The sequence below is a fragment of the Eurosta solidaginis genome, chromosome 1 (genome assembly GCF_040869045.1).
Source record: "Eurosta solidaginis isolate ZX-2024a chromosome 1, ASM4086904v1, whole genome shotgun sequence".
Taxonomy (NCBI): domain Eukaryota; kingdom Metazoa; phylum Arthropoda; class Insecta; order Diptera; family Tephritidae; genus Eurosta; species Eurosta solidaginis.
Window position 1 is genome coordinate 272,200,052 of NC_090319.1, and position 11,473 is coordinate 272,211,524.

Consider the following 11,473-nt stretch of genomic DNA (forward strand, 5'->3'; position numbering starts at 1 on the left):
GTGGAAGGCGCAAAAACTATGGCTGCCGTACAAACTTAAGTTATTTTAACACCTAAAGTTTGACTGCATTGTTGAGTTTAGCTGTTATGACTTTTGGACGTTTAGTAATCTGCTGTTAAAAAAATTGTTTAGCTTCAGTCTATCTACATCTTCTATAAAAATCAAATTCTGTGTGTGTGTTCCCTATGAAAACATGTTTGCTATACTTCGAACTTCACCAAATTTTGGCTCGAGGTTCCTTCGATCAAGACGAAAGTTTTTCATATTTCAGAATTAAGAATTTTAAATATAAATGTTTTTTTTTGGCTATGCGAAAGAACTATCTTAGCTCCCAAAAATGATCATGTTAACAAAATCAATGATCGCTTTCAAAATCAATTTCCTGGTGAAGTGGCGAAATATAAATCGATCGACACAGTTACAGATGAAGATAGAATTGTGAATTATCCAAATGAATTTCTATACTCCTTAGAACCAAAAGGAATGCCTGCGCATATATCAACTTTGAAAATTGGCTCACCAGTCATGCTTCTTCGGAATGTAATCAAAGCAACAATCATCAGCGGTAAAAGCAATACAATAATATAATATAAGATACAATAAGATACAAGAATAAAATGTTTTAACAGAAAATTTCACCAAATATGCTTCAAAAATTCAATTGAATTTACAGAACAATAAATTAAATTATCAACAAACAAAACAGAAAAAATAACGCAACATCCATTCGATCTCGGGCGTTACAACGTACGCCTGGTAAAGCTAGTTACGTATAAACTAATAAAAAAATGTGCAATAAAATAATATTGCGACTATAAACTGAGATATAACCTATCCTATATTTCAAGCTAGATTAAACTACACACGGGGTGCAAAACAAATCGGTTCAGTAGTTTAGGACTCCATAGGCCGCAAACATAGGGACACGTATTTTTTATATATTAAGATAAATATAAATATAAATAAAAAAAAAAATGGTATTACTTGTATCAAGGTTTGTTAAAATAACAAAAAAAATTATAATAATTTTATTCGAAAAAAAACTTTACTTAAACTGTTTGGACACTCCTGTTTGTATGGTATAATGGGATACGTACGATATACTGCCGTGAGACATTTTGGCATACGATATTACTAACGTATGCTGATGACATTAATGTTATTGGCGAAAAAGCGCTAAGAATTCTCCCTTCTTGCGATTAGATAAAGAAGCAAAAACAAGTGGGTCTTGCGGTAAATGAGGTTAAGAGGAATGAACTATTTCGCAGGATTAACAGCAAATACAATATCGGCTTAGAAATCAAACGGAGAATAACTCTTGCCAAGAAGAGCTACTTTTGACTGAATAAGCGATTGGAAAGTAGGAAATTGCGCTCTACAAATCGCTCATCATACCTGTCCTGATGTATGGCTCGGGATCATGGACGGTATCGAGAGAAGATGAGATAGCTCTTGGGGTAATCAAAAGAAAAGTTCTCCAGAAGATTTCTGGTCTTGTCTCATTGACGACGGCAAGAATCGCAGGAGGTATAATGATGAGCTGTATAAGCTTTACGCAGATAGGACGATAGTGCAGCGAATAAAAGCCCAAACGCTTTGCTGGCTGGGTCATATTATGCTAATGAACCAGGACGCTCCGACCAAGAAAGTATTTGAGTCGACAGCACAGCTTGGAAACAGAGGAATGTGTAGACCTCCATTGAGTTAGGAGAGGCAGGCGGATAAAGCGTTGGTGCTTCCGGCTGGCGTCAGTTGTCACGAAACAAGGATAGCTGGTGTGACTTGTTACGAAACGGTCATAATAGCTTAGACGGTTATGTGCCAATTGATGGTGATGATGTCGTACGATATTCAGTTGTGTATTCATAAGGATTTACATCGGTTTGCTTATCTTACGCGAAGTTTATTTGTTCATGGTACATGCTTAGTCTATTTCCAGAAATGAACGTTATGAATTTCTGCAGTTATTCAAAATGCAGCGATAAATGCAATGGATACTAAGGAAACAAACTTTGGTGCTTCTTTGATTTTCCTTTCCCCCCCCCCCCCCCCCTTTTTTTTTTTCTACACACACTTTTTTTTTTTTTGTCTTTGCAAAAAGGTTTTTTTTTTTCATTAAGCTTATACTAAAAATCTTCATCCTTGGTACGTTGAGATGCAATACATTTGAAACACATTGACATTGAAAATGTATAATGAGGACAATTCCAAAATCCACGAAAATATACGACTTTCCATGGAATGCGAGTGTTACTCTAAATGTGCTCAATAAAAGTGTGCAAGTCAGATGAGAATGTATCAAATTACGTATAATAAGAATATGTCCTTCAAATTGAGTACGGCAAGAATATCTGTCATAAATTCAATTAAGATTATATCCACATCACAATCTGCTAGTTAACTGCATAGATCGATAAAAATGGCTACACTGAACCAAATAACTTATCTTTTCATAAAGGCAATTAGGCACGTATGTAATAAAAACAGTTTTCAAAGCGCTGCTCTTATTTGTATGTTACATGTAAGTATAATTCGAGCGTCTTTTTCCTAAAATATAGTTATATAATAAAAAATAGATGAAACTATGAAAAGAACAATACCTCATAAAACGGTTGAAGATTGGGGCTTAGGAATAGAAAAATCACGTTTCGTTAAAACTTACATATCGTTAGCTTAATGTGAAAATGTGCTAAGTCACTTTTTTTTTTAAATTATGCAGTTTTAAAACTGAACTCAAAATACATCAATCACAAAAAAATATTAAAATTTTTCATTTTTACGTGCTGTGGGCAATGATGTGTAAATGTGCTAAGTCGTCAGCTGTTAAAAAAAAATGTGTTAAGCCAACCTATCAATAATATCAATCTGAACTACTAGTCATTTCTTTATGCGCGCATTGTATTTATTTATTTAATTCATTGAAATTGGATTTGCCCAATTGAGACATGCTTTTGGTGTATGATAAATGCTTTGCGCTGACTATAATCTACTTCAATTCTTACATGTCGATAACTACATGCTTTCTTACAGACTAGTTAAAAATAGAAAACAATTCAAGCTTAAACTTATATAAGCTGTTATTAAAAGTAGTAACACTACTGTATCGATTTGCTAGTTGCATAGTCCTAGTTATAGGTTCATTCATAGCATAATTCGTTTTATGACTTATTTCGATAAATAATCTATTATGCCGAAGATCACGCAGTGGAATATATGGAATGAACAAATTAGATAAATCAGAGCAATTCGTGCTAAAGTTTATTACATTATAAGCAAGCATGAGTGAGATAAAAGTTCTTCTGTCATGCAAAGCCTGAAGAACAAGCAATTTGTGCCTGTTGGTATATGATGGGAGGCCGTCTGGCCAGTGAAGCATACGTAAAGCAATTTTGTAAAATTTTTTGGAACTTTCTCAATTGTACAGGAGTTAGATTCATAGAAAGGATTCCATATTATTGAGTAATATTCAACACCACTTCTGACCAAGGATATATAAAGTGCCTTCAACGTCATAGGGTCCTTAAAGTCACTGGTGTTACGTCTACTGAACCCAACCATTGCAACAAATTTTGAAACACCGAATTCAATGTGAGTAGAAAAAGAGAGTTTGGAGTCAAAAACTGCACCCAAGTATTTACTCTCCTCACAACGATTAAGATATTTAGCATTTAGTTTGTAGATAAAGTATGTGGCAGATGTCTTTATGGAATGAGATACAATACAGCATTTGTTTGAATTTAAAAACAAGTTATTGTCTGCGCACCAATCGGCTAAAGAGTCCAGATCAGAACCCTTAGAAATAGTTTGACAAATAAATAGCATTTTTTGTGAAATATATAGTTTTAGTGTTATATTTCAATCATTAAAGGGGTGGAGTGATGGGGAAACATATTGAGTAAAAAGTGCTAAATCAGGAGAAAAAATTTGTTTTTAGTGAGGAAATTGTGCTAAGTCATAAAATAACTGCTCGGCTAGCATACATGATTTTTATTTATCTTTTCCAAAGCTTCTACACTCAAAAGTATTGCAACTATGGTATCCTGATTCACAGTTTTGAAAAAAAGCTTATTTCAAAAATTATTCAGTTTTTTTTGTCTCCTGTAAAATTCGTAAAAAGTGACTTAGCACATTTTCACATTCAGCTAACGATATTTAGAAGAAGGATTTAGTTTATGAAATTTGATAAAAATTTCCATTGCTACTTTTCTGTACGCTGCTGTAATTACATTAATTCACATACATAGCTGATACTTCACATAGAGAATATAAAATACATGCACTCCAATACGTATGCGCAAACAACTGAAATAACTAACACCAACACATTCAAACTTACAGGTATTACAATCGAAGCACACTCTATAAGGATCTAGTATATATATATATATATATATATGTATGAATCTAGTCGTTACCTGCCTTACTGGTGATTAAAGGATGACACAAACACTTTGCATGTGTGTATAAGTGTAAATGGCGATAGTAAAATTATAGCGATGACGTGCATCGAATGGGTGTTTAATGCAACTTGGGTGCAGGTTGAAAATTGGGCGGAGGCTTACGCTAGAACGCACAGCGACAATACGGCGACAATGCTAAAGTTTTAAGTGTATTTACATATATACTTCAATTTGATAATGAATGCGTTTTAGTATATAATTTAGTTAATGTTGACGATGGAGATGAAACTAAGTTTAAAGGATATGCAAACACACAAACACACAGACGTACACATACACTTGAGAGCTTCAAATATGAGCGCAAATTTACATATCATTTATTAGAATATTTGTTTATAAATTTATATATATGTATTTTTGGTTATTGCTAGCAACAAAAGCTGACATAAATGCCCGCAGACATACAAATGAGTTGTTGTTGTAATGTTCGTTTGTTGTTGCGCTAAGAGCTGTCACCATAGCGCTGTTGTTTTGCTGGGTGTGAGTTGCCAGCTTTGTTCGCTGCTGATGACGAAATTTCTCAGGGATGCACCTTAACGTTAAGCTAATCGTTTATCAAAAAATTTCCACCGTTTCTGTTGAAACACTTCGAAATATTATCGATAAAGAAATTATCAAGATAAATTGTATGTCGTTTTTAACCGAAACGAAAAGCTTTCGTTAACGTTAAAAACGTTAACAAAAACGTGATACTTTATGTTTGAATTGTGCTGGCAATGCTATAGCCATGGTGAAGCCGTAAGGAGGTAACAGCGAGCGGACATACACACACAAACTCCATGTAATTTGTTTGTGTAATTCGTTGGTGGTAATGTCAAAAATACTCTGAGAAATGTTCGTACTGTCAAAATTCATGAGAAAAGTTGCAATCAGCTTGGCTAATGCTTTCACCTTTAAAGACTCCGCCATCAATCAGCTTTGCCAGCATAGTTTGAAATTAATAATCAACATAAACGAATTGATATCGTTTTGATAGGGTAGAAAACGAAACAAAATCATTTCGTTAATTTGACGTTCTTAACGTTAATAAACGAAACGAAATGACTTTGTTTCGTTTATTAACGTTAATTATCGTAACGAAATGATATCGGTTCGTTGGTTAAGCATGCCTGAAATTTCTTCGTTTCTTCCTTGCTTCGTTTCTTCTTTTCTTTGCTTTGCTTTTCTTGTGTTGTCACCAATAATAGCGTATGATTTTGTTTTCTTTTATTTTGTTAACAGTTCTTGTCCTTTATATCTTTTTTCGTTTTTGATTTTTGCATTGATTGTATAAATATTTTTCATTACAATAACAACAATTCGTACGACCATTTATTACTTTTACTCGTTTTAGTTGATTTTATATTACTAACACTGCTCATCACGCTCACGTAAGTATGTATGTAGTATGTATATGAGAGACAATTGTGCTTATTCTTCTTCTATTTGATATCCTATCTATTTTTCAATATGTAAAAGGAAACTGTAATAACACCGCTACAAATTGCTGTAATTAGTCTGCGCCGCTCGCGCTGTCGTTCGCTGTTGGTGGTTAAGATGTGATGATGTGATGATGTGGTGACGACGTCGTAGCTGACGTTGTGGGTATTCGCGAAAACAAAAACAAAGTGTAAAGCACGTTCGTAACAATAGTAGCTACCTTTCTTATAACATAAAATGGTAAAGTGAAACTTCTGGTTAAATACATAAAAAAAATAAATGTAAGGCGCGATAACCTCCGAAGAGATCTACGGCCGAGTTAATCTCCAATTTGCGTCGTGCTCCTCTTGATTTTCCCCACAAATTGGCCGGACGGGACCTACATATTTTATACCGACTCCGAACGGCATCTGCAAGGCAGATGAGTTTTCACTGAGGGCTTTTCATGGCAGAAATACACTCGGAGTGCTTGCCAAACACTGCCGAGGGGCGACCGCGCTTAGAAAAATTTTCTTCTAATTGAAAAACCTTATTTCTAAAATTTGGATGTTGCTTTGCCCGGGGTGTGAACCCAGGGCATACGGTGTGGTAGGCGGAGCACGGTACCATCACACCACGGTGGCCGCCACAGCTTCTGGTTAGTATTACGCCTTTTACGATTGTGAAAATACCGAGCTTTAATATCTTTTTTGATAAGGATATAATTTTACTATGCTCTATACAAATATTTGGTGTTGAAAGGCACATATGTAAATATATTGCTTCGCACTTCTAACGTTATATATAAAAAAATAATAATAAACACCTCAGTAATCGTTGAATTGATATTTAATTGGTTCGACATCAAACTTTGGTGTTTATGCATAAATTTCCAAAAGCTTTACTTTGCACTCAAATTTGTTTTGTTATTCAACCATATAAAATACACTTAAATTTAATATTTTGCATGTAAAACTCTTTAGTCGCACCTTTATTTCATCGCATTTGTGATTACATCAAATCGTCGCCAGAATACTCGCAGCACACTGCGTCCACACACACACAATTATCGATGTTTTCCTTTCCGTTTTTTTTTCACTTTTTTCTTACTCAATTTACGCTCGATGCTTTATTCGTTCAAAGTACGCTTTTTATATAATTTCTAGTCCATACTAAAATTTGTTACTGGCACATTCTGTTATTCACGGGTACTATTTTTCATCTCTCATATGCAGGCGGCTTTTTCATGCTTATGTAAAAAATTTTTTTTTCAAACAAGCACCTTTTACTCTATGCACAGCAGCATATCTTGTTGTAAACACTTTTTTTTGTATATTTATCACTTTTGGCTTATGCTATTTTTGCTTTGGTGCTTTTTACGCTGCGACAAAAACAAGCAATTCAATATTTTATGTCATAGAGAAAGAAAGTAAAGGAATAAGGCACAATAGTTGAAAGAGAGAGAGAGAGAGAGAGAGAGAGAGAGAGAGTAAAAACTAAGAAGTGCAAAAAATTGAGAGCATACTGTTATAAAGAGCGAAATTTGGCAGGATAACATTCACTGTCAAAATTTTGGTGGAGTTGCTGGCTAAATTAAAATAGCTGCCCTGCAGGAAACTTTAATCTTTGGATTGGCTCCATGTTAACCTGCATAAGGTTGTCGTCGCAATGGGATTTGTGTGATGCCACAAATCTGTGAATAGTGCAACCCCGCAGGGTGTGGTATTATCGCCAACGCTGTGGAAGCTGGTTATTAACCAATTGCTTAGGCTATTTGACAGAGGACCAGTAAAACCTACAGCGTATGAAGATGATATTCTAGTCATCGTAGGTGGCAAATGTCTACCAACAATCAGCTCTCTGATGGATTAGGCACTACAGAATTAAGATGCCTGGGCATCTGTAGTCGGGTTAACCCCTAACGCGGACAAAACTGATGAAAACTGGAAATATAAGCTCGCTAGTTGGATTAAGACTAAGCTTGGCGGAATAGCCCTACAAGACAAAAGCAACTAACTAGCAAAGAACTATACTAGAAAGGAAGTTGTCGTGGAAACTCCATGTGGAAGCGAGAGCAAAGAAATTCTCTGTTACACTGTATGCATGCAAGCTGATGCTAGGATGCATGTGAAACCTTTCGCCCAGACTCTCTCAGCCGGTACTGACGGCAATCGTCAAGCCCGTGATCAAGACAATAATCACACACATTACTTCATCAGGAAGTGTCCTATAATGCAAGAAATTATTGTGAAAACTTCGCTCAGGCCTTACCATACATCGCTGAATCAACGATAGACGTCGCAATCCGTTTAGGAGAAATCAAAAGGAGACAGGAGTGCCATATGATCCAACAAGCAGGAAAGGTGTGTACAAAAGCGCACGGCTGCAAATTTCTTACATCAAGTGCAAATACTACGATATTACACTCACAAAGTGGCTCCTATTTGCGAAGAGAGAAGACTTAAGGCTCACGATAGGCATACTAATTGTAAGTAAGGCCTCATCAGGAACAGCGTACGTAGGTAATACGAGCTACAGGAAGAAACGGTTGAACACGTTCTGGGTTCGTTTCTTACGCTAGGGAGGTCAAGGCTCCAGCTACAAGGCGCGGCACAATTGCCGGATCTCGAAACAGCAATTAAGGTAGGTCATAGGAAACTATAAGTAGGACGAAGTTATTTTATAACATAAGTCCTGTTACCTAATTGGAACTGTTGGGGTTCTAGGTACAATTTACACTTGGAAGCAATTATAAAAGCACAACAACAATCTAAAGATTATACCTTGTAAATATCTTCGAAGCCTTTACTCCCGCGAGTGGGATTTGAATTCGCACTCCTACGATGGTTGAAGTGTTACAATCGCATTCAGCCATGTCATGCCATGATAAGGCGAAGAGATATATTAACACATGGTAGAGCTGTGATATCAATATAATTTTTTTTTGTTCAGTGGATCTTCAAATTAGGACATTTAAAAGCCTTATGTTTGCTTCACTTGTGTGTCACTCCCCTGTAAAAATAAATAATGTTACGTATTTGCACCGGTACACGTGTTTTAAGGTGGTAGGCGTATGTGTGTGTGTATACGATCTCTTTATATGGAAAGAAGTGGAGAGACTTATTGTACCGGTTTATACGTGAACTGTGGGACGAGTCGTTTTAATACCCATGCCTGTACTGTCGTATGGCTCCTTTTTTTTAGTCCACTCTGTACCTTTAAGGGTATTGTCCATGAGCTCGATTCGTTTTTAGATCCTGTACGCAAAGTCCTTGCAATGTCCTGTTGTCAAATGGCAGCACCAAGAAAGCAAAACCACTGGTTTATATATGTTTGTGTAGGAAATTATTATGAAACTCTTAAAAATTAAAATTCGGCTAACAAGCAACGAAAGTATCATCAAATGGTACAGTGGCACCGATATCCGGTGACTCGCGGTTGTGTGTGTTGATTCGTATGCCACTTCCAAAAACAACTTCACATCTGGCCTTTGTGTCAGCCCAGTTATATATTGTCGGGAAATCCACATTCATCTTTACCATCATATTCGCCTTTAGCATTCATTCTGCTGAGGTAGCTCGATATAAAGTGGCTAAGTAAACGTAGAAAACTCGTTTTCCTCATCAGATTATAATTCTTAAAAAAAATCCATCGCTCGCTGCAACGACTAAAGCTAAAATACCTTTACAAAACCAATCTAGGCCTTACAAAACCCACAAGTAAGAATAAAAGCAAAAACAATGCAGCTAAGCCCTAGTTAAAAGAAGTTCCCAGTTTTAAAAAAGTCACAGTTTGGAAAAAATTACACGGTTCGAAAAATTATGCGTTTAAAAAAGTACCCGGTTCTGAAAGAGTACTTGTATACGAAGAAGTACCCGGTTCTAAAAACCTACCCAAATCAGTAAATTGCCGTGAAAAATAAAGGGATACGAAAAGTACGCAAAGCCATGCGCGTCCAAAAACTTACCCGGCTAGAAAACAAAGTACCCAGGTGTGAAAAAATAGCCCATTTCTAAATTATTTCCTGTTTCTGAAAGAGAACCCAGATCCGAAAAAGTACCCGATTTAAGAAAAACCCCAAATACCCAGTCCGGAAAAGAAGCGGGATCCGAAAAGCACTAGCTCTGTGCAATTTTTTCGGTACTAAGGGCACTAGTTCATTGCGTTTATTATTGTTTAGGTCAATGTGCTTTAAAACGCATTTTTCAGTTTTCTTATTTGAAACTTTCCTTTTAGCTAATATCTATCATATGTATGGGCAATTGGTATTAAGTATTTTGTTGTTGCGTTTGCTAAGCACGATTTTTCGCCGCATACAAATGACAAACTTCACATCTGACAGCTGAACCACGGATTTGCTTATCCTTACGAAAAGCTAAAACGAAAAGCTCTAAAAAGCTTTTATGAAACAAAAAGAATGACGAAGAACAACAAATATTGCTAAACAGATGACTACACTGACATTTTGTGGAACAAAACTTTTTAGGTTAAGTTTTTGTGTTTATTTCACTATGCTAAAAGGATTCTGATATTATTAAATGTGAAGCATACTTGTAGAGGCGGGCGAAAAAGGCTTTCAACTGAAGAAATAGCGTTAGATGCACAAACAAATATAAAATTTAAATATGTACATATAAATTTTTTAGCGAAAGCAAAACTATTCGAATGGAAAGCTATTTGAAAGTTTTTGCTTTGAAAAATTGGTTGCATATTTGCAGGCGTATAATTTATATTTTATTAATCGATTCAACTCACCGCTTGAAGAAACACTCAATTATAATTTCACGTTGTAGCGGCGTTTCTAATATTAATATTTATTTTTTGTTGTTGTTGTATTATATGCCCAGGGGCACCACGGCGTATACTTTTGCTTATGTTTGTATGTATATGTAAACAAAGCGATTTAACCCGGAAGCAGGCGTACAAATAAATACACGCAGAAATGAGCTCAGCACATGTCGTAATACTTATTCAATTCATTGATTTTTACCGTTATTTTTTTGTTTCTTTGTGTTTTGCTAAGCAACTTTTCGAATTTCAATTTGTTTTCATTTATATAATATTTTTTGTGTAGATACAAACATTCACACACACATGTGTATATTCATCGATTTTGCCGTGCACATACACACACACAATTATAAATTTATTAGCACAACCTTTTTTATTGTTAAATTTTAGATAAAATTACATTTACTTAATTTTTATCGACTATTTTCTATTCTAATTTATATTTGTATTAAATATTGCAGATTATTTGGTGTTTTAAATATCCTTCGCACGTCTATTAAATTCAATCCACCCGTTTAAATGCCAAAAACTAAGTATTTTCCTTTTTACTCAGAAAACGCTCTCCTGTCTGGCATTTCTCCTTTCCTTACGCATTCCTATTCTTTGCTGTTATTCAGTTTTGTAGCGCTAAGCTTCATATATCTGTGCATTTTGTTTTTGGTTTTTGTACACATCTAGATTTGTACTTTATTCTCTCTTGTCTCCACTCTTCTTTAGCTATTTTTAAATACTTTGAAACAATTTTTCAAGTGCCTTTCATTTCATTATTTTGCACTTTCTCTCTCTTTCTTCATTAACTTTTAAATTCTTCACATTTTTAACAT

The 11,473-nt window shown here is 35.2% G+C and overlaps 1 protein-coding gene across 2 annotated transcripts in view; it reads right to left on the minus strand.

Annotated features, from left to right (window-relative positions):
* cpx (complexin) overlaps positions 1–11,155 on the minus strand; it is an 818,351-nt gene extending 807,196 nt beyond the window's left edge. Inside the window, exon 1 of one of the 2 annotated variants that reach the window (XM_067760772.1) lies at positions 10,614–11,155. The gene's annotated coding sequence lies outside the window, so the exon portion shown is untranslated. Of the gene's footprint in view, positions 1–6,847; positions 7,037–10,613 lie in introns of those variants that run through there. The other variant, XM_067760773.1, reaches the window with a different exon arrangement.
* Positions 11,156–11,473: the final 318 nt, after the last annotated feature.